At 37.6% G+C, this 21,705-nt stretch overlaps 1 long non-coding RNA gene across 1 annotated transcript; it reads right to left on the bottom strand.

Moving 5' to 3' along the window:
• Window positions 1–11,814: 11,814 nt before the first annotated feature.
• LOC125168873 (uncharacterized) lies at window positions 11,815–21,070 on the bottom strand. Its single transcript, XR_007153329.1, has 3 exons — window positions 20,713–21,070; window positions 17,982–18,079; window positions 11,815–12,122 (listed from the first exon to the last, which is right to left on the bottom strand). It is a non-coding gene; the product is annotated as an uncharacterized LOC125168873 (long non-coding RNA).
• Window positions 21,071–21,705: the final 635 nt, after the last annotated feature.

The raw sequence follows: 21,705 nt of genomic DNA on the forward strand, positions 1-21,705 counted from the left end.
TTTCATGAACTGGGATTCTTAAGGCTCCTCTATTAAGAATCTGCAAGTTGGGGAGCCTTGGTGGCTCGAGCCACATTGGACTTGCTACGGTCAGCAGGGAACCCACTTGAGATCCTCTGTCTCCCTCTCTATCTGCCCTCCACCCTCCCTTCTCCCCCGCATCTCCCTCTGTCTCTCTGGCCTTCCCCTGCTTGAGCGCTCTCTCTCTCCCTCAAAAATAAACATTAAAAAACAAGAGCCTGCAAGTAAATTTATGTTATGGCAAAAAGGGTTGAATTTATTGATGTATGAATTGAAGAAATTTAAAAAATATATATATATTAATAATTAAATGAGTTGTTCAGGGACATGTGTTGATCAATGATATGTGGAAGTTTCATGATATTCTGGAGTAACAATTGGTTTTACTTAATCAATATGCTGTATATTTAATATTGTCTTACATGCAGGGTGAGTTGTTTTAATAAAATATATCTCTATAACTATTAGGAAAATTTTACAAATTCTGGAAGTTTTTGTGGCCAAGCATATGAATCAGTAAAGGTAGTGATTCAAGGCTCTCTAAACACCATTGAAGGACTCAATGATATTAGTTGATCATCTGCCCAAAAAAGTAAAATGCTTATCGTAGACCACAAAATGAAGAGATGGTAAGTTATATTTTTCTTTCCATTCCTTTCTCTAACCAAGAAAGTCTATATATCAGATTATGGTTTTATAATAATTTTCCCAGAGTAATAATACGTGCAATGAAGAAAAAAAAAATCTTACTTTATTCAAGTTCAAGGAATCACTCCAAGCCTTAAAATCTTCATGACAGAAGCAATGCTAATTAGTATAACTAGTGATTTTTTATTATTACTATTGGATTGAATCCAGTGATTCTCTTCAAGAGACAGATTGAGAAAGAAACCTCTTGTGTTGGGGCTTCCTGACTATAAACAACTTAATGCTTAATTAAACTACTAAAGCTGAGAAAATAGAGTTTAGGGCCCTAGCAAGGTATTTGGTTATAGTCATCCATAAAAAAAAAGGAATCCAGGAAATTATTCGTAGAACTCCCAGGACTCATTTAAATATTGCTTAGAGACTGGAAACGCATTCCTTACAATACAGGGAAATATCTAAATCATTCCTAGATGCATTACATTTTGTATGTGTTGTTTACATTTAAAGATATGGGAAGTGCATTCACCTAGACAGAGGCTTAAGTAAAGGGAAGCAAAAGAAAAAAAAAAAAAGACTATATTCTCATTTGTATTTCGCAGAAGTGACGTCAAAACTATAAATCTTATAAATAAGTATTTCAAGTTTCACTTAAATATATAGATAATTAGAAAAGATAATTAGAAAAGGTAAATTAGAAAAGATAGATAATTAGAAAAGAAAAAGTGTGTAGTTGTGTGTTAATTTTTTTTTTCTTTTACAAACTTTTCAGAAAAAAAAAATATTTGCAACCAGCGGGAAAGTGGGCATGTTCTTGTATACAAACACATACTGGTCAACAAGGGACTGTGTAAAATCTGGGCTAACCACGTTTAATTGCTAGGAGTTATAACTATATCAGTATGGGATATGGATCATTTTGGACACAATAATAATAGCAGTTAACACTGTGCCAACTATGTTCATGTCTTTAGGTGCTCTATTTTAACTTTCAATGCAAAGAGACTATATCTAATAGTATCTCCAATATACATATGAAGAGACAGAGAGGTTAAGTAACTTGTACAGGATCACACAGCTAGTAGGCAGTAGAGTTGAGATCTAAACAGGGCAATCTGGCTTCATAAGACATGTTCCTTAACCACCATACTCTTGTGAAAGCAGGTCAGGAGACAAATGGGTGGGAGGGATGGTACATGAAAATGAATTAAATAAAAATGAATGAATGAGACTAGTGTGGTGTCTTGTACAGGTAGGCACAATATAAATTCAACCTGACCTGCATTTGGTCATGCTGCGTTATGATAACAAGTCTAACCAACAGTAACTACAGCCCTTAGAATGTTCTTTTAAGCATAATAAATACAAAATGACACAATATTCTACAAATCACTAAAGTCGTATTTTAAGTGCTTATCAGGTATTAAACTGTTTCATCCCCCAAAAATCTTATGAATTAGGTAATGTTTTCATTCCATTTAATGGATGGGAAAATTGAGGCACAGAAATGATAAGAAATTTGCCCAAGATCACATGATTAATATGTTTTTAAAATTGGGTTTTATTTATTTATTTATTTATTTATTTATTTTTTAATTTTGATTTTAGAGAGAAAGTGTGTGAGCAGGGGAGAGGGGCAAAGGGAGACAGCAAGAGAATCCCAAACAGGCTCCACACTCAGAGCAGGGCCTGGCGAGTGGCTCACCATGGGGCTCTATCCCACCACCAGGAGGTCAATACTTGAATGGAAATCAAGAGTTGGAGGCTTAACCAACTGAGCCACCCAGGCGCCCCTGAAATTGGGTGTTAAATGAAGGTGGTCTGGCTCCAGATGCTGTGCTCTTACTCTTCTACTGTACTTCCTGAAGCATTCTAAGGTTACAGCCTGTTTGTAACCTAAGTTTACAGCCCATATTAGGCCCTCAAGTGCACCAGAAGTCCTTCTAAGCTACCTTTATGACTGGGAGCAGTCAGAAACTATGGGCTCAGATTTCAAATTGTGACTTACTGATGAGCATGGATTTATACCCAAGAACATGCCTAATATCTTGAAAGTTTGCAAACACTCTTAAAGTTCTTTCAGCACAATCATACATCGCCATTCATAGTTTGGTGCAATGTTCTGCTAAAACACATTTTTCAGTAATATTTATCTCTGAGGTCATTCATAGCTGAAGACAAGAGACAACAAGATAGTACATTAGATATACAGACACTCAGAATATAGATTCAGTCTTAAGAAAAATTAGCATAGCCCCATATCCATACAAACAGAGTAATTTGGGGGACCAAAGCCCCAATGAATCCTTCTTTATCTGCTGATATGTGCTGAAAACAAAATCATTAATTTTTCATGAGGTTTACTATCCTCTGCCATATTGTTCATTGTTAACATAACACTATTTTTCCCGTATCTGTTCTTCCAGGTCCAGTGAAAAGACTGGGAACTACATTTCCCAGAATCCTTGGCAGTGGGTTCTGGATTAGATTCAGAAAGTGAGAGTTACTTCCTAGTGATCTGGCAGCATAGAAGTGGAGGCCATCTTTGATTGCTCCTAATGAATGCAGAAGCTGGCTACCAGATGAGCTTAGAGCAGAAGAGAATGTTGGCTAGGAGATTCCAGGTGTCCTCCTGTAAAACAACTTGTTCTACTGCTGCATGTGCCTGAGCTCAGAACCAGTAGCTTCCTCTGATTCCAGTACCCACTGGTTTCCTGAAGGTACTGGTGGCTTTCCTCATCTTTATGTCCCTAGCCTCAATAAGTCCCTTGTTGAAGAACAAACCTCAACCCTCTAATACTGTTTAAATCATTCTCTTAACATACTTAGGATAATTTCCAATTTCCTGATTGAACTCAGCCTGATAAATGTATTTATTCATTCCTAAAAGACGAGGATTATTATGACCTCATGTTTGTAAAGTACTGGCATATATATATTTTTCCCTTTAGCTTATTCTAAAATAAGTCTAGAAATTTATAGAGTAGGTTTTATCTCCAATACATAATTTATCAGAGCCCTGATCTCTCTGATTTTTGTCAAGAATGACCTAGAGCAAACTAGTGATAAAATTAGTTTGATTAGTGGTTAGTCCAACTAATCACCAACTCCATGTTCTTTGCACCATACTCAGTAGTCTCAGAACAGCTTTTATGGGGGAGGGGGGGGGACGACTGAATTCTAAGCTATACTAAAAAAAGAAAAAGATGAAGTACCATGAGCCACTGAAATTTAAAGCTCTTTTAAAACGCTTACATGAGGTCTGGGGTTATTTCTCAATCCCATAATGACCCTGCAGAAAGTTTAATCACCATTTTGTAATATAAGCTATACCTGCTTTAATTAAGCACAAAACAAACTTAATTTTAAATTATATATATATATATATATATATATATATATTTGTGCTTATGCAATCCAATTTCCCTGTGAAAACAAAAATAGAAAAATAATTGAACGTGAAATATATCAGCAGCAGTGGTCTCTTAAGTGTGGTATCTTTTTAAAGTTCCTCCTTTTAAAAATATTGTTTGACTGTTTTCCCCTTCCTACTGAATTAAATAGGGAAAACAATGAAATTGAAAGCTTAAAAATGGCTTTTAATTAGCAAATCTTTCTTGTATTGTATTTAGCATTTCCATTAGAAGAGCAAGGCCCTGTGGAATTATTTTTAATGCGTGTTTGTTTTTTCTTTGAAAATTTATTTGATTATTACAGCAAATGAATTTTTTATAATAACATTGCTTTTAAAATTATAATATGCTGTATATCAAACTAGGGAGTTGACATCATATTAACTGTATTGTGTTTGCAAGAAAAAGCTTTATAAAATGGATTATCAATTATCTGTAATATTTTCTGCATTTATTTGTGGTTAGAGGAGGTAATTTTGCTCTGTTTATAAGTTCATTATTTCATCGATCGTATGTTCTTCCTTTGCACCCCCATTTATTTTTTCTATTATAGATATATCCGTTCAAAATAATTCAGATTAATTTTCCCCATACATACCCTTTAAGGCAATGGGGAGAAAACATATTTGTTTTCTTCCTTGTTTTCATTAATTTGCATATAGTATAGTTAGGGTTTTCATTAATGGGTGGATTGAGTTCTGTATTTCATTACAACTAAAAACTATTGAGATGTGGAATTTAAAGAATCACTGAGAGATTATGTAATGCATTCAGAAACAATGAATATTTTTGGAGAAGCAGAAGTCACAGCAGCCATTATCAATATAATGGGTTTCACCAGACAGGCCTGTGTTGCTACAGTTTTGATTGACAACTTCAACCTGCTCCTAGAATCACAATTTCATTGACTATTCACTGGAAAAGTCTGCAAGATAGAGTATGAGCAGGTAAACATTTCAATTACACATAAGTGCTTGGGTGGCCTCCTTAAGTTCTGTGATTTCACTAAAACTTCTCATGCAAATTGATGTTGCTATTTAGAATACATTGACCAGATAATTCTTAGCAATCACAATAATACCAATTCCATACTGGTGCTCTTACCACCAAAAAAGCAGTGACTAAGACTTATCAAGAGCTTCTTATCTTCAAACCCTGACCAAATGCTTTCCATGTATTCACATAAATCTTTTTTTCTTTTTTTTAAAGCTTATTTATTTATTTTGAGAGAAAGAGACAGAGAGAGAGCATGCAGGATGGGTAGAAAGAGAGAGAAAGAGAGAATCCCAAGCAGGCTCTACATTGTCAGCAAAGAGCCTGATGCGGGGCTCGAGCCCCCACAAACCGTGAGATCATGACGTGAGCCCAAATTGAGAGTCGGACACTTAACGGATTGAGCCATCCAGGCATCCCGTATTTACATGAATCTTAATGTAGTTTTTACAGCACCCTTAGAAGGAATGATGAAGTAGATTAAGAATGACCAAAAAATGGTATTAGGATCCTGGGACTTGAGTAATGAATTATCACAAGGTCAGTGGCTTAAAACAACAGATCTATTTCATCACAGTTCTGAAGGCCAGAAGTCTGAAATCAAAGATGTCAGCAGGGATGTTTCCTTCTGGAGCCTGCAAGGGAGAATCTGTTCCAAGTCTCTTTCCTAGCTTCTAGTGGCTTCTAAGCAATCCCTGGAGTTGTTGCTTTGTAATTGTATTTCTACCCCCATCTCTGACACCAACATCCCTTGGCCTTCTCCCTCTGTGTCTCTCTGTGTGTCTTCCCTTTTTCTGTCTCTCGTAAGTACACTTGTCATTGGATTTGGTACATATGCTAATCAAGATTCTTACCTTAATCCCATCTGCAGAGACCATTATTTCAAATACGGTCACATTCTGTGATTCTAGATGGACATAAATTTGGGTGGTAATGATTCAATGTACTACAGTGAATATCCACTATATAACTTATTATTTTTACTGACCCCATCAATTTAACAGGAAGAACAACAGGTCAACAGTAACTATAAGCTTTCTTTAGTACACATGCTCAAATTAATGCCAGTTACATATTAATATCATTTCCCTTCATTGCTTCACTCCTTTTGATAATATCCTAAACCCTTCCCAAACTTCTCCTAATATCCCTCCTTCCCAAAGATGGGAAACTACCCAAAGTACAAATACCTCCTGACTTCACTTCTAACGTATGTTTACGTTGTTGAATTCTTTTTACCATAGGAAGGGTTCCCTATTTTCATGACTACCGAGAACACAATATAAGTGAAACCTAAATTAGCATCTCCATTCCATTTTTTTCCTTTGCCAACTGGATTTTTGCTTTCCTTCCTATCTATAATCAAAGAATGTCTTATGAATTTGTCTCCCCCTAATGTTTTTATAACCTCTTAATTGTAACCTTATATTGTAACCTTTAATCATTTTTCACTGACTTGCACATTCTTTTTCTACTAATCAATGCTGATAACTTCCTTTCCTCCAAAACAATAGATTCTTCCTCCAATCAGTAATGAGAAACCAATAGTTTTCACTACAGAGATAGATGAAGTAAAAAAAAAATACTTCCTTGTGGTTGAAATGTTTTTATTACTAGTAGGTATTTTTTGTGTCAAAAACCAAGAATAATGTTGTTGCCCATGAAAATAAGGCTTCGGTTCTCTTGCTTCTGTCCATATATATCAAGTATAAGTATATAAATACAATCATCTGGGATTTTACATTGCAGTCCTTATAAAAAGTACCATTTCTCTATGGTTCAGTGAGAGTTCAGGATTTATTTTATGTAGTGGTTGCTTTTTAAACCTAAATGTAAGTTCTACTTAGAATTCTGCTTTTAAATGTATTATTTTCTAGTATAGTAATTATAACTTTAAAATGCCAACTTGGAAACAAATAATATATGGGAACTCATTGATTTGTCACTTGGCACAAAACACTTCCATCAAAGTAAAAAAAAAATAGAACATTTAAAAATTATTCATAAATAATTTATGAACTGGATAGGAATCAAAGTGGATAACCAATAACCACTTCACAGGGCCTATCAGGATAAGTGGAGGAGAATGGTAATTGAATGAAAATGGGGAAATTTAACTTTCTGCCACTATTAAGAAGCACTAGACACCAGGAAGACCACCATATTGGATACTACATTGTTTGCCAGAATTGACTTGGCCTATAGGGAGCTACATGAGTCTTCCTTAACCTTCACCAAGTACTACAAAAAACAAAAACAACACTTTTTTTAGGATATACTTAGGTAAGGCCTAATTAATGTCAAAAGGACAAGGCAGAACAAGAGCGGGAAGGAGGGTATAGAATCAGATATATTCACTTACTCAGCGACAATGGAGAACATGGCCAATTTAGTCATAGGAGAGATTCATCCTAGTCAATGGAACACAGCAAGGATTTAGGAGTTAGTGATGGCTATTTTGGTTTGCAGTATTCTGGTATTCTTGTAAACCATGTTATTTTATGTTTAAATTACTTTTTTATAGTACAGTTTACACACAATTAAATGTACCTATGGAAAAATCTATGCACTGGTGTAACTGCCACTCCAACTAAGACTCTTTCCATCATCCCAAAGAGATTTCTTCCGCCTCCTTGTAGTCAGGAGCCCAGCTCCAGCCCCAGAAAAATGAGTGGTCTGCTTTCTGTCACTAAAGATTAGTTTTGCCCATTCTAGAATTTTATATAAATGAAATCACACAGTAAGTAGTCCTTTTTGTCTGACTGTTTAATTCAGCACAGTGGTTTTGAGATACAGCTGTGTCGCTACATCTATCAGTACTTTGTTCCTCTGTATTGCTGAGTAGTATTTTACTGTATGAATACAATCCAATTAATTTATCAGTTCACATATTAATGGACATTTGGATTGTTTGTAGCTTGTCACTATTATGAATGAAGCTGCTATATTGCTGTACGTGTTTTTTGTAGACCTCTATTTTCATTGATTTAAGTGAATACATGGGAGTAAAATTGCTGGGTGATAGCGTAACTGTATGTTTAACTTTATAAGAGACTCTCAGAGATTTCCATTTTGCAAACCTACCAGCAATGTATGAGAGTTTCAGGTATTTCACATATTTGACAATTTGGGGGATTTAAAAAAAATCTGTGATTAATTTTCTTTATTCTTTATGAGCTAATTTACCACCTTTTTTTTTTTTTTTTGAGAGAGAGAGAGAGAGCGCCTGAGTAGGGGAGAGGTTCAGAGGGATAGAGAGAGAGAATCTTAAGTAGGCTCCACACTCAGCATGAAGCCTGATACACGGCTTGACCCCAGGACTCTGGGATCACAAAAGGAGCCAGAATCAAGAATCAGGTGCTTACCTGAGTGAGCTATCCAGGTGCTCCAATTATAAGGTTGTTTTTTGTTTGCTTTGGTTTGGTTTGTTTGTTTTCTCTTTTTTTTAGACATTTGAATAGATTTCTATTTATGTCTTATTGTACTTTTAATTCACATTTCCATGATTACTAATGATGTTAAGCATTTTTCCCGTGGTTATGTGGTTACTGGTCATTTGTATATCTTCGTTTGTGTTATTCCTGTTTCACTTTCTGCCTATTAATAAAAAATGGGTTGTCTCCTTAGAACTGAGTTGTAAAAATTCCTTATTCTAGATACGCTTTCATGGGAGAGGGGCTATGTTAGACTAGGATAGATCCTTTTCTCTCCAAGTCCTGCGGAGAAAAATCAAAACTGCTACAACTCAGTACCATTGTTCAAAGAGGTACAGCCCAGATACAGAGGCTAGTTTTGAATAATCGACTCAGGAGAACCAACATTTCAACCTCAGTTTAAGTAATGCTGCTAATGAACAACTCCTACATCATAGAGGTTTCAACTACAGCTATTTACTTTCTTGCTAATATCACATGAAGATAGAAAACAGCTGCTGCAGCTCTAAGCTGCAGGTCAGTGCCAGGCTATGGGGTCTACTCTTGCTGAGATTCAAGCTGAGGGAGCAGCCCTGATCTAGTACGCTCTCATTCTCATGGCAGAGGGAAGGAGAAAGGGGGACAAGGCAATCACATGGTGACAGTAACAGTACACCTTCTACTTGGGACGAGGTGTGTGCTGTGTTCACTCGCATTCCAATGGCTGAAGAATCTCACAGGGCTGAACCCAACATGAGTAGACTGGGGTGAGAATGCATACCCACGATAGGGATAGGAGAGTGAAGATCTGTGAACACCAATAAAATGAACCACAATCAGCTGGGGAAAAAAAAAAGACCACATTCCAGGGCATAGAGTTCTCAATAAGAATCACATGTAGAACTGAGGATAAAGCCTGCACATGACAAGGTTGAATAAATGTTCACTCATTTTCATCATTTCCTTCTATGTAGGCCAGACCCTGTGTCACACTATAAGAATTGTTCCCAGGACACGGTAGGAAGATTTTAACAGCACTGATACAATCAAATTGCTTAGAGATCGGGGGCACTGTCATCTCTGGTTTCTTAGTTTAGACCTTTACTCAGAATGAGAGTGAGACTTCATTCCAATATATTGAAATGTTGAACTATGAACCATGAGAAATCTGACATGTTAAATGAAGGGGTAAAGGTATTGATAATTAACTTAATATTGGTATGGTTGTTTAGACACATTTAGAATTGATTTCTATGCTTGTGTGTGAAACTATTGCATGACATAAATGTGCATTAGTTTGTGACAGTTGTAAAATTTTAAATAGGGGAAGTTGAGAAAATGTACCTTTGCTCCTTAAAGCACCTTTTTCTAATCCTTCTTAAATCATCTTGTATTAGAATTCTGTATTTTTGTGTGCCATCTTCTTTAGACAGTCATATCCTTCAAGATAGAATTATGTCTCAGGGGTTGGAGACCCTATAGATGAACTAATGTATAATATAACACTATAACAGGGTAAAAATATTGCACAAAAAGTTCAGCAACAACAATAACAATGATGATAATGATAATGATAGTAAGGACAAAACCTTTTACAGCTCTTACTGTGTTTCAGGCACCATTCCAAATACTACACCTACTAACCCACTTAATTTGTATGTCACTGAAATAGGTGCTATTTTTAAACCTATGCTACATAAAAAGGAAACTGATGCCAAAAAGATTTAGTATCTGGCTCAAGGTCCAGAGAGCTGCCACTCAGGAGGTATGTTAGATTGGTGTAAGGTGGCCTACCGTGAACCATTCTTCCTTCTATTCACACCCTGTGTAATTTCCTTCCATGTTGACTGTTGTCTTGCCCATGTGACTTACCTTAGCCAATGGGACATTTATAATGTGTGATGCAAGCTGAACATCTAGAGTCCTAATTATTTTAGAATACTACGTTTTACAACCTAGCCACTATGTTAGATGTCTTGTTGAGGCTCCTGAGTGATGAGTGAACATGTGTGAAGAAAGATGTTGAGACCACAATGAGAGACATATGTAGCCATCCTGGCACGATAGCTGAGTCCAGTCCTCAACAGACCCACTAGGTCAGAGGAGACTCATAAGTAACCTAAGAGGGGTGGTGCAGAGACAGCAGAACATTTTAGACAACCCAAAGTCTTCTGAGAAATAATAGTTGTTTTATGCTACTAAATTTTGGATTGTTTCTATACATAGCAATTTATAACTGAAACAGGAGGCAAGCCATGATCTGCCTAGGAGAATTGTGCTGTCACTGAAACAGCTAAAAAAGAAATTGCTATATATTCACCTCATTCTTTTTATCTGAATTTTCTCACACAATCTGCCCCCAGTCATGATCCAGTCCTGCAGGAGACTTCTTGCCACAGAATACAACATACCAACTCTGTTTGGGAACATGATACAGAACTTGCTAGATTAAATAACTTCATTTCCTTAAGTTCCAGGTATCTGATTTTTGGGACAATGTCAAAACAATCTCTGATGATATTTCAGCAGTGACCATGGGGGTTTGGTTACCAGTAGGTATTTGACACATTTTTTTCCTCATTCTTGGCCAAGTGCTCCTAAACCAAATCAGAGGTATTGTTTAACTGGCTGCTGATTAATTTTTCAGACAATGTAGTAATCAGCTATCCATATGAGCAGTTAATCAGAAGAGTGAGAAAGAAATGACATCTTTAGACCACATTTTATTAGAGTCTAAAGACCAAGTTGGTCCTTAGAGTTCTCATACCAGAAACGTGACTGTTAGCCATTAATCTACCTTTAGGTAGATTTAATCTACCTTAATTGACCTTTAGGGATAGAGACATCTTCCTCAACAAAATCAGATGATGCTTTGCAGTCACAAGGAAATAACAGATTCATCTATATATCAGATATATTTTATGAGATTTTTCTATAGGAATTGGCTCACAACTATGGAGGCTGAAAAGCCCCATGATCTGCTGTCTGCAAGCTGGAAACCCAGGATAGCTGGTGGTGTAATTCAGTTTGAGTCCAAAGGCCCAAGAACCAGGAACTCTGATGTTGTAAGTTTCAGTCCATGTACAGAGAGGAGATGAGACATCTTAGCTCCATCAGTGAGGCAGGAAAGAAAAAGGGGGGGGGGAGTGGTGGAGGGCAAATTCTTCCTTCCTCTGGCTCTTGCTCTAGGCAGGCCCTCAGTGTATTGGATGACACCCACCCACACTGGGGAGGGGGTTCTACCTTACTGAATCCATCAGTTCAAATGCTAATCTCATCCAGAAACCTTCACAGACACACCCAGAAATAGTGTTTAATCTGGGCACCCCATGGCCATTCAAGTTGACACATAACCATTACAGATATTCATAAATAAAACCCTCTAGTGCCAGATGTTCAAAAATCCAGGATGATGATGATGGTGATGATTACTTCATCTGAGTTAAACTCTTATTACAGTACTTTGTATGGAAACAATGGGAAAATCGTTGCCCTATTATATTTGTTCTTGCTCAAAGTCCCTTCCAATGTTAAGCTAGAGCCATTCTTCTGTCCTCTTTAACATTACCTGGTCTTCTCTTATGCTTCGGTGTTCTCAGGTTTAAAATGGGTTAATAACACATACCTCACAGGGGTGCTGTGAACATCAAAGAGAAAAAAAAAGATATTTAAAATAATATGTTTACCATAGAACTTTGTGTGCAGATTATCAATCAAGTTATACACCCCATGGAGAGCAAACATTATTACAGATAAAACATATAAAATACTCTCAAGCTCTAAAATTGTCTACTACGTCTCTGTGTTGGACAACTTAATACATTGCACAGGCCTACACCTCCAGGGCAACTGAAGTTTGAAAGCAATGTGTTCATATCAGAGCTTATCAGAATCAAATACACCCACCCCAATGATTCACAGGGCATATAAGAACTGAAACCTCCAGGGCGCCTGGGTGGCACAGTCGGTTAAGCGTCCGACTTCAGCCAGGTCACAATCTCGCGGTCCGTGAGTTCGAGCCCCGCGTCAGGCTCTGGGCTGATGGCTCAGAGCCTGGAGCCTGTTTCCGATTCTGTGTCTCCCTCTCTCTCTGCCCCTCCCCCATTCATGCTCTGTCTCTCTCTGTCCCAAAAATAAATAAACGTTGAAAAAAAAATTAAAAAAAAAAAAGAACTGAAACCTCCTTGAAATCAATATGAAATACTCAAATACTTAAATCCATGATATCTAGCTTCTGAGAATCTGTAAAAACCCAGTGGTGGTGAAATTGTCTGCTGTCTCAAGCACTTTTATAGTGTACACCTTCCCCCCTACCTGGCTGTGATACAACTTTGTCAATACACTAAATAGTTTTGAATCAACTGGAGCATAATCAGCTCCATGGCCAAGGTTATGCTATTTATTTTAATGTCAGAATGGGAGCTGATGAGATCATTGTGGTCCTTCCATTATCTAGTTATAGAGACACATTTTGTTTTAATCTCTTTCTTCTAAATCAATGTTTGCTACTGGCAGTTCATATCAAAATGACTTTTGGGACTTTTCCATGTTTTGTCTCTCTTTCCTCAAATCAATGGGTGTGAAATGAGAGTTCAGTCATGTGCATTTTGAAAAAGCTCCCCCCATAAATTTGATGGGCACCCTTGATTAAGAGCCACTCATGAAACTGAAGTGATCTAATCGTTGTATTTTTTTAAAGGAAAAAAATCAGTTACAATTTCGTTCAGCTTCCTTCATAATAATTTTATGTTGTATACATTGGCAAAATCTTTAATTTTCAGATTTTGCTACATTAATATCATTTACTCTTTATACAACTCAGGGTTGCAAAACTGAATTCCAGTTCACTGCTATCCTGTAGCCAGCGTAACACCTGGCCTCATACGGGTATGAAACTTCTCTGATATTGGCCCATGTAGTGGAAAGGGAAAGGTCTTTTTCAGAGTTCATGATCATGGCCTTTGAGTTGTTATTTTCTCCCAGGGATAGAAGGAAAGGAGAGAAATAGCCCACATAGTGATTAGAAGCCACAGTCACTATGTTCTTTTTAAAATTTTTAAAAATATCAAGTTAGAGGGGCGCCCGCGTGGCTCAGTCAGTTGAGCGTTTGACTTTGGCTCAGGTCACCATCTCACCATTCATAAGTTCAAGCCCCGTGTCAGGCTTTGTGCTGACAGCTCGGAGCCTGAAGCCTGCTTCGGATTCTGTGTCTCCCTCTCTCTCTGTTCCTTCTCCACTCTCATTCCATCTCTCTCTCAAAAATAAATAAAGATTACAAAAACAAATAAAATAAATAAAAAAAATAAATAAAAATATCAAGTTAGAAATAAAAAGGAGTCAATAACCAGCAGCTATCAAAACCATGTGTTTTGAGTAGTCTATAAATTAAATGACATATGTACATAATGATATATATGTAATATAACACACACCCCCATTCATACAGAAACATATCATGGATATGACAAATATTAATATGAATAAATGTAGAGAGTGTGCTTCAAAAAACATCTCAGAATAAAGTCACTCTTAGAACTTGAGAAGTTCAGAGACTTCCTGATTGTGCGACTCTTGACAAGACTTTTTAAACAACTCTGTTATGGTACAATGGATATATCTAAATTGCATACATTAGAAATCATCATCACAATCAAAATTATGAATTTACCCATCACTCCAAAAAGTTTCCTCATGCCTTAACGTAATGTCTCTCAAGCTCCTCTCTTGCAGGTAACCACTTATTTACTTTTGTTAATATTTATCTTTTTGAATTATATACAAATTGTTCCATACAATAAGTACTCTTTTTCTGTCTTTTTTTTTTTTTGTATTCAACATAACTATTTTGAGTTTCATTCATTGTATAGTACGAATCAATGGTGCATTCCTTTTAATGCAAGTAGTATTGTGTGAATGTACTGGTTTGTTTATCCATTCATCAGTTGACAGACATTTGGGTTGTTTCCAACCTTGGGCTATTACAAATAAAGCCATTATAAACATTTGTATGTGAGTCGTTGTTTGCCTACGTGCTTTCTTTTCTCTTGGGTAAATACCTAGATGTAGAACTGATGGTTCATCTGGCAAGTGTGAGTGTTACTTTCTATAAAACTTCCAAATGGTTTTCAAAAGCGTATCGTTTTTCCATTCCCATCAGCAATGTATGAGAGTCCAAATCCCTCCACATTCTCACCAACACTTGGTATGGTCAATCTTTTTAATTTAAGCCATTTTCATACCACACACATATTGGTACCTTATCATGGTTTTAATTTGCATTCCCACAGTAACAAATGATGTTGAACTTCCCGCCATGGGCATATTTGCCATCCACTTATCTTCTGTGGTGGAATGTCTATATAAACGCTTCATCCATTTTTTAGAATTGAGTTGTTTGTTTTCTTATTAAGTTTTGGAAATTTGTTATGTAGTGTGCATACAAGTCCTACATCAGACAACTGATTTACAAATGTATTATCCTAATCTGCAGCTTGTCTTTTTATCCTTTAACCAGTGTCTCTTAAAGAACAAAAGTTCTTAATTTTTTTTTCTTTTGAGAGAGAGAGAGAGAGAGAGAGAGAGAGAGAGAGTAGCTGCATGAGTGAGCAGCGGTGGGAGTGGGGGAGCAGAGGGAGAAGGAGAGAGAGAATCTTAAGCAGGCTCCACAGAGCCATAGAAGGGCTTGATCTGACAACCTAAGATTGTGAGATTGTGACCTGAGCTGAAATCAAGAGTCAGACGCTTAACCAACTGGGCCACCCAGGTGCCCCAAAAGTTTTTAATTTTGATGTAGTCTGTTTTTTTCTTTTATAGACTTTGATTTGTTGTAATAGCTGATAAATCTTTGCTTAACCCAAGATCCCAAGAGTTTTCTCCCATGTTTTTTTCTGTTTTTTCTTTTTTTTGAAGTTTTATAATTTTATGTTTGTGTCTTTGAACCATCTTCAATATTTTTTTTATACAGTGTTGATATGGATTTAATTTTACTTTTAGTTTGCATGTGTATTGCCAGCGGGAGAGTCTGCAGTGTGTGAATGGAGGTCTGGGTTCTTGGATTTCCCATGAAAAGATAATACCCAACAATCCCACTGGAACAAAGACAGCCACAGGGAAAGCAGCAAGCACAAAGCAGTTGAGTAAAGCAAAAGTACACTCTCAAGGTGGGAGAGCAGGCAAGTTCCAGGAGGTGGCACTGGCCCTAAGTTGTTTAAGGATTAGGTATCTGTTATAGCTCTCTGGGCTGGGAGGAGCTGAGACTCACAGTGGGGTGGTCTCTAAATGGAGGCAGCTTGCAATCATTTGGGGGACTTCTCCACAGGTTGGGAGCGGGAGTTTTTGACCTTACAATGCTTGTTCCAGAACAGTCAAGGCAGCCTTTCTCAGATGGGGTAGGGGGCTATAACTGCAATGCAAATGCATTATAAGGAGTGTAGGGGTCACCCTGGGGCAGAGGTGGGAGAAGAGAGCACATGCCCTGCACCTGTGGCTCTGGATATGTCAGCCTCAAGGTCTTGGAAGCCACAAGGTCAGCGTCTTGTGCCCCCGGCTGCTAATGTGTAACCTATGTATCACTATTCTTGCCTCCAGCTCATGTCACTAGCATTCCCCCTCAAGGACTTGGGACTCTGCCTTGGGGCATTTCTTCCACTGCTTCTACTGAACGTAGGGATACCCACTTTCTTTAACACCATTTGTCAAAGTGACATTTTTTTTCTCCATTGGATTATTAGGAAGAGATTTCTAAGTTAAGATGTATAGGGCGCCTGGGTGGCGCAGTCGGTTAAGTGTCCAACTTCAGCCAGGTCAGGATCTCGCGGTCCGTGAGTTCGAGCCCCGCGTCGGGCTCTGGGCTGATGGCTCAGAGCCTGGAGCCTGTTTCCGATTCTGTGTCTCCCTCTCTCTCTGCCCCTCCCCCGTTCATGCTCTGTCTCTCTCTGTCCCAAAAGTGAATAAACGTTGAAAAAAAAAAAAGATGTATACATATAAAACAGATTACATCAAAATAAGTTTAAACTTCACTTTTGGAAAAATGCCTGGGTTATTGAAGAGAGATTCTGCTTTGATGTACAGCTACAGTTGATCTTAAGTACAATGGAAGAACTGAAATGTGGAAAAAAGCAAACCAAGTCAAACACAACAAATAGGTTTGGAGTTTGTTTTGAACGTGTGGTCCAGCTAAATGACCCAATTGATTCTCACCTACTTTTACTGGCTGTGTTTCTTATCATTTAGTCAAAAATTCACCTATTTTGAATAGTGGATGGTCGTCTACTGCTGAGGACTAGACATCCTACATTATTAAATTTCTTTTCAAGGCATAAGTTACTAAGTTGGAGTAACTACATTATTAGAGGGTATAAAGGGGATTCTTTCTCCCGAACAGGGATCTATCCCATATTGAGTTTCATTCTGCATATGAACTACAAAGCCCAACTGGTCAAAAGATTTCCTTCTACTCAGTCTATTTTGAGAGGATAAAATATATGACATATGATATTCCTGCTATGAAAATTTCAAGGTCTGTGATGGTTATATTGTATCTTTGTATTCTTTATAAAGTTCATCCTAATTCTGTAGACATGAAATGATATTTGAAGTAAAATATTATAATATTTTTCAGAGTTCCTTTATAAAAATAAAAACATTTTAAACTAAATCACTCTTGCCTTTTCCTTATGAATGCAAATAAAATCCTTAAAAATAGTGTAACTTGAACCAATCAATAAAATGAGAGAAGCCCATAAACCTGACATGCCTTTGATGATCACAACCCCTGATGCTGGAAAATTAATTTTGAGGCTCTACCAAGAAAGCTCCAGTTCCCACAGGAAGCAAACGCATATGCTTGCGTGCACATGTGTATGCACTCACACACACACACACACACACACACACACACACACACACCCCTGCAAAGTCATTACTTCTGCTTTATCAAAAAACAAAAGCATGTTTATTGCTTTATAAACAGTTCACAAAATCTGTATAAAGCAGCCCTATCTTGTCTGGAGTTCCTCCCAAATAAACTTTTATTTTGTTGTTGCTGTCTATATATATTTGCCTTGCATAACTTCTGAGATTTTCGGGTCAACATAATCACCAAACATGGGTATTCAGCTTGGAGTTAACGGTCTGACATGATACCTACCAGTATGTCTATCCTAAGATTGATTCACAAAGTACATTTTTTTATTAATTTCTTACAATTTTTTTTCCACCTTGTATTAAAACAACGGGAACCAAGACTTGTGTTTCAGGGTATATGCAACTCATTCATGACCTATCGCATTACTGAACAGTTATAATGGTACATGAGGACATTGTAGTCAATGTAGCGGGTGAGTGCTATGGTCTATCATAACCCTCTAGTGTTGGAATCCTAATGCCCAATGTGATGCTACAAGGAGATGGGGCTTTGGGAGGTCCTTAGGGCATAAGGGTAGAGTCCTCATGAATGGGATCAGTGTGCCACAAAGGGACCCACAGAGATCCTTACCCTCTTTCACCATGTGAGGACAAAATGAGAATCTTTAACCTGGAAGGTTCTCATCCCATCATGCTGGCACCTTCTTCTCAGACTTCCAGGCTCTAGAACTGTAAAAAATAAATTTCTGCTGTTTATGTTTTGTCTCCCCCATGCATAATCTTTAGTGCCTGACACATAGTAAGTACACATGAATATATACTGAGTGAATAAGTATCTGTGAAAAATCAAGTATGAACAAGTCTAATTTAGCATTAATATTCTATAATATAGCAAATTTTTTGAATGCTGATGAATATCTTGCCCACTGGAATAGATTCTAGAGATACAAAAAAAAAAAAAAAAAGAAAGACAAAAAAAGAAGACACAGTATCTGATGTCAAAGGGCTTAGTGTCAATTTAAATTTGGTTAATCCTGAAATATTCAAGGTGATTTTGGAAGCAAAGATCGGTAATTATGACTCATAAATTGGCTCATAGTGTATATTTTTGCAAAGTTTTATAGATCATACCCAATGCCATAACCTTATATAATTCCTTTCTTTTTTAATGTTTACTTTTGAGAGAGGTGGAGGGGCAGAGAGAGAGGGGGACCCAGGATCCAAAGAAGGCTCTGCACTGATAGCCGCAAGCCTGATGTGGGCTAGAACTCAGGAACTGAGAGATCATGACCTGAGCCGAAGTTGGATGCTCAACCAAGTCACCCAGGCCTTGTGTAATTCTTTACCACATCTGCTTATTACCATTGTCTTCTACAAGCTAAAGGTCTTTACGAGGCTCAGGCTTAGTCTAGTCCTGACAAATGCAAACATAGGCATAGATAGTGAGATTTAAGCAAAATGAGTAGGGGTGCCTGGGTGGCTCAGTTTGTTAAGTGTCTGACTTGGGCTCAGATCATGATCTCATGTTTCATGGGTTTGAGCCCTGTTTGGGGCTCTATGCTGACAGCTCAGAGCCTTGAGCCTGCTTTGGATTCTATGTCTCCCTCTCTGCCCCTCCCCTGCTCACACGCTCTCTCTCTGTCTCTCAAAAAGAAACAGACATTAAAAAATTTTATAAAGCAAAATGAGTGGTGGTGTAAATGCTTACCAGGTTCTTTCCTTATTAACTTCCAACACAACAGTTTTAAATGTGCATTTTTCACATGACAAAAATTACTGCAAGTTAACCCACCTTCCTTTTACAGGCAAGTAATGAAACTGATTAAAATCAAGTGAGATCATGATTGATTAAACTCATGATCAGAGAAAACTTCTGGCCTTTATTTATTGTTGAGTCGTTCACGAGACCATAGAATTTGTCCCAGTCAATGTAAACTCCTCAACGATGAGCATTGGGCTGTACATTGTTTTCTATATCGGTAACCAGTGCAAGCTTCATTCATGCCTTTAACTTGACTTGTAATTAGAAAATCTAGACCAGCCAGCCACGTCTTAAAACTCAACTGCAGGAGGCAGAGCTAAATTAATTCTTTTTAGGGTCTCAGTGTCGTGATAGCTACATAAAGGCCAAGTTTAGAGAAAAGGGAACATGGAGAATAGCCGGCAAAATTTCAAGATGGAGAAAGATTATCATAGAAATACAGAGTCTAGGACATCTGAAAGATCTTTGTCATGGCTTACATTGTTTTACAGCCCCTGTGGGCACCATTCAAAGAGGTGCTATGACTTGTGAGCTTCGCAAAGTTACGGACACAGGCAGAATAAAATTGCAAGTCTTTTAATTCCTAGTTCAAGTTTCTCCCCAGTCTAAGAAGCTTTTAAAAAAAAATTACACGCTGTTGCTTAAATAAAAAGTGCCTCCTTTTATGCCTAAAACTGATTGCAAAATAAGTTTCCTTCCCAACACATCCTGAGAACAGAGAGCTTTAAACCATATAGATCTTATATTCGTAGAGCCCTGCTTCAAAGAACAATATTCAGAGGAGGGGTACTCATACAAAAGCAAATAAATGTTAAGGCTATTATATAGCTGACTTAAAATTTTAGTAGCAATAGTGTGGTAAAGAAAAATAAATTTCAAGATGTGCGACTAAAAGAAACTCTATTCTTTAAATCTATCAAGCATTCTGGTAAATGTTCCTTAACTTGTCACTGGTGAAACAAATTCAATTTGCCACTTCAGTTCTAGCAAAGTGTCATCAATTTTCTTCTCCTTTTCCTCTCTGTACTCTTTTCTGTGCGATTATCAATTTCTGTTGGCTTCAAGTATCACCAATTTGATTACAGCTCTTCACATGCGTATTTCCATTCCCGTTTTTTTTTTTTTCTCTTTCTCTCCAGACTGAAATGCATTGCACCCTTGTATCTGGAATACTTGTGCTTCCAGTTAAACATCGTAAGTATTAAGCACATCTTCATCTCATTTCAAGGCCTTCTTTCCCTGCATTTCCTAATCCATGTGATAGAACTTACGCTCCTACTGCTGTCCCATTCCTCACACCTGTTCACATCTGTTAGTTCTAGTTCTGGAGTGCCTGGGTGGCTCAGTCGGTTAAGCATCTGCTCAGGTCATGATGTCATGGTTCATGACTCCGAGGCCCCTGTTGGGCTCTCTGCTGACAGCTCAGAGCCTGCAGCCTGCTTCGGATTCTGTGTCTCCCTCTGTCTCTCCCTTCCCCGCTCACACTTTCTCTCTCTCCCTAAGATAAAATAAACATTAAAACAATTCTGGCCCTAAATGGTTCTTAGATTTGTTCCCTGCCTTTCATTCCCACCACCTCTACGTGAGCCCTGGAACTTACCGCCTCCTATATGATTTCTGCGGCTCCTGCTTATTTCTCATACAGCTTGGAGTTGGGGTGACCATGTCATGCCCACTATACAAGGAATATTCTAGAGCTCTTAGGTTGCTCAAAAGCTCTTTGCAGTTGGTACCTGTCTTTTTTAACTTGCCCCACCTCACATCAAGTATCCTAAACTTTAGTTATCCTGTACCTCAGCCACTTAAAAATTTTCTAGTTCCCGGACATACTTGGCCCTACATGCTTCTGAGCATACTTGATACGATACATATCCCATTTTTATATGCTGAAATCCAACATATTCCACAAGATTTGGTCCTCTTGCCTTCCCCATAGAGCAACAAGACAACTAGTGGAGCAAGTCCTTCTCGCTTTTATGTTTCCATAGCAATCTGTTCATATTCTATTCTATTCTATTCTATTCTATTCTATTCTATTCTATTCATATTATATTGTGACTCTTACCAATTACACTGTAGCTATTTGTGTCTCTAGCTTTCCCAAATACTGTGAGCTCCCTTAATGAAATCAGAAACAACCAGAATGCTTAGAGATTAGGTAACATTCAGTATATGTTTTCTGAATAAAGGAGTAATGATGCACAGGTAAATGCACACATGAATGAAGGAATAATGGGTGAATCAAACACAGACCCTTGATTTCTTGTCTCAGGCACAGACTGCAGTAGGAAATAATTAGAAAATGTACCTAAGCCTGGCACTGTACAAGTAGACTCATATGGGATCTAATATTAGGCAATCAACAGAGCTCTTCTCCACAAATACCACCCTGTGAGGTCCTTGATGCTTGCAATTCTTTTAAAGTAGGGCAAAAGTTTTCATTATATGATTCGGGAAGAAGATAAGTTTAAAAATACTGCAATCACTAATTCATAGCATGATGGGCAGTAAGGAGTCAATAACATTGAAGTTAATTTCTGCCCCTTATAGAACATTACTACAGATCCAGGCTGCCTGAGTGTAAGATCCAACT

This window comes from Prionailurus viverrinus, chromosome B3, assembly GCF_022837055.1.
Source record: "Prionailurus viverrinus isolate Anna chromosome B3, UM_Priviv_1.0, whole genome shotgun sequence".
Taxonomy (NCBI): Eukaryota; Metazoa; Chordata; class Mammalia; order Carnivora; family Felidae; genus Prionailurus; species Prionailurus viverrinus.